The sequence below is a fragment of the Arvicanthis niloticus genome, chromosome 21 (genome assembly GCF_011762505.2).
Source record: "Arvicanthis niloticus isolate mArvNil1 chromosome 21, mArvNil1.pat.X, whole genome shotgun sequence".
Lineage (NCBI taxonomy): Eukaryota > Metazoa > Chordata > Mammalia > Rodentia > Muridae > Arvicanthis > Arvicanthis niloticus.
In genome coordinates, this window is record NC_047678.1 from 40,141,063 (window position 1) to 40,143,170 (window position 2,108).

The 2,108-nt window shown below is 47.1% G+C and overlaps 1 pseudogene; it reads right to left on the minus strand.

Annotated features, from left to right (window-relative positions):
• Window positions 1-584: 584 nt before the first annotated feature.
• Window positions 585-1,433, minus strand: LOC117693567 (sodium/potassium-transporting ATPase subunit beta-3-like; annotated as a pseudogene).
• Window positions 1,434-2,108: the final 675 nt, after the last annotated feature.

Below are 2,108 nucleotides of genomic sequence, written 5' to 3' on the forward strand. Positions count from 1 at the left end.
GAGAACTGTGGAAAGACTCTGGAACATTGGCCTAGAAAAGGCATTGGTTCAAAGAATTCAGCGGGCTGTTCTGTAGGAACTTGGAAGATAATGTTGAGGGCAGTGCGGATGATGGAGGCCTGGCTTGTGGTGCTTCAGAAGGAAGTTAAAGGCTGTCCAGGCCATTTGTTCTTTTGAGTTAAGATTCTCTGGTTCTGGTTAGCTGAGGTTGAAGAATCAGTTATAATTAACAAGATACCAGATCTACTGAAGTGAAACCTTCATGTTGCTGGGATACTCGGTGCTGGTCAGCTGGCCCTGGAGAATACTGTGAGATCAGCAATGTTGAGGTGGGATCTAGAAAACGGTTGAGATTCAGCACACAGGTTGCCGAGGTGGCCAGGACTGTACCTCATGCTGGCAGCCAAACAACTTCGTAGTTTAAGACTCACTCAGGTAGTACTGGTTTTGAAGGCATGAATAGGTCATGGAGAGCAGCTGAGGCTGGGCACTCCTCCAAGGTGGCCTCAGAATCCTAGAATGGCAGGTCTGGCTGATACAAAATGGAGACAACACAACATTTATTCTGTGGAGACATCCTATTCCTAGGCACGTGCTGTGACTTTGAAGGAAACTCATCCCAAGAACTTGTCACATTCATTCTTGTTTTTTTAGGTTCTTGGTTCCATCAATTTGCCACTCAGCTGCTACTTCTTTCTTGATAACAGGAGAGTCAAATTTGACCTGGACGGCAACTAGGGGCTGTCCGATATTCAACGTGCCGGTTTTTTTTTCCCCATAATATGGAAAATACTTTTAAGTCTTTAAGTCCAAATTCAGGATAAGTTGCTATATTTGCTACGTTTTCATCCTTTGTCACACATGTTATATGTGGAGCGCCATCTGGGATTAACTCGATTATTCTGTTCATCTTCACAAGAATACAAGGTTGTCCTTTGGAATAGCCAAACTCAGCTTCATCCCCACCACTACATTCTTGAAGCAAGGAAACTGGAAACTGACATGCTTTATAATCTGGACCCTTCTGATGAAAAAGTTCTCCATCAGGACAATCTGTGAGATTCTTCTGTTCTTCTACAGAATATAGCTTTAGGAAACTCTTCAGGCCTTCAACGAACTTTTCACACGTATGTGGCTTAGACATGCTGTATGTATGTTCCAAGGCAGTCTGTGGTTTGGGAAAAACCGTTAAGTTCTGGACTAGGAATCTGGTCTCGGTATTTCATAACTTCATCATTCAGAGTCTGGAGCATGGCCCACATTGTGAACGTGAAGAGTACAGCCAAGAATCCATAAAAAACTAGTTAGAAGAGCAAGATCAGACCCCAGCCCTTGGAGGTGCGCCCCAGAAACTCTCCGCTGGTCGGGTTGTAGATGAACAGCTTCCACTCGGCCAGGCTCTGGTGGAAGGATTTCTTCTCAGTCTTCGTCATGATCATGATGGGCGTGTGGAAGTTGAGATGAATGGAGGCCGCGGGGCTGGAGGCGCCGAGGGGCTCGGCAGCACATCCTGGCGATGGTGACAGCAGCGGAGGACGGCACGGCCAGGAACAACTATCTGTTACAAGACCACTAGAGCCGACGGTGCCGCACCGGGCAGCCGCTCGGGCCAACTGTGCGATTCTTAAAGTTATCTATTTTTGTTTTGTTTTTTCATTTATTTATTTACTTCCTGATTGCAGCCCCCTCACATGGGCCATTCTTCATTCCCCATTCCCCATTTCCCATTCCCATTCACCTCTGAGAAGGAGGAGGTCCCCCCTAGGTACCAACCCACCTGGCACTTCAAATCATTGAGGTAGTTTCTACAAGCAGGCAACAGTCAGGGTAAGCCCCCGCTACAGTTGTTGGGAAATCTACATGAAGACCAATCTGTACATCTGCTACATATATGCAAGAGGCCTAGGTCCAGCCCTTGTATGCTGTTGGTCACCAACATCAATTGGTCAATGCGACAGCCCACCCCACTCCCCTTACTTTGTGTTCCCATCCTATAAAAAATGTTATACAATCTCCCTTTGGGGATGGGGTTCAGATCTGCCAGGAGCCTCCTGGCCCAGAGAGGGTAGTGGCAGGGGCACAGAGTAGGACTCCGGTGATGGCTTTAA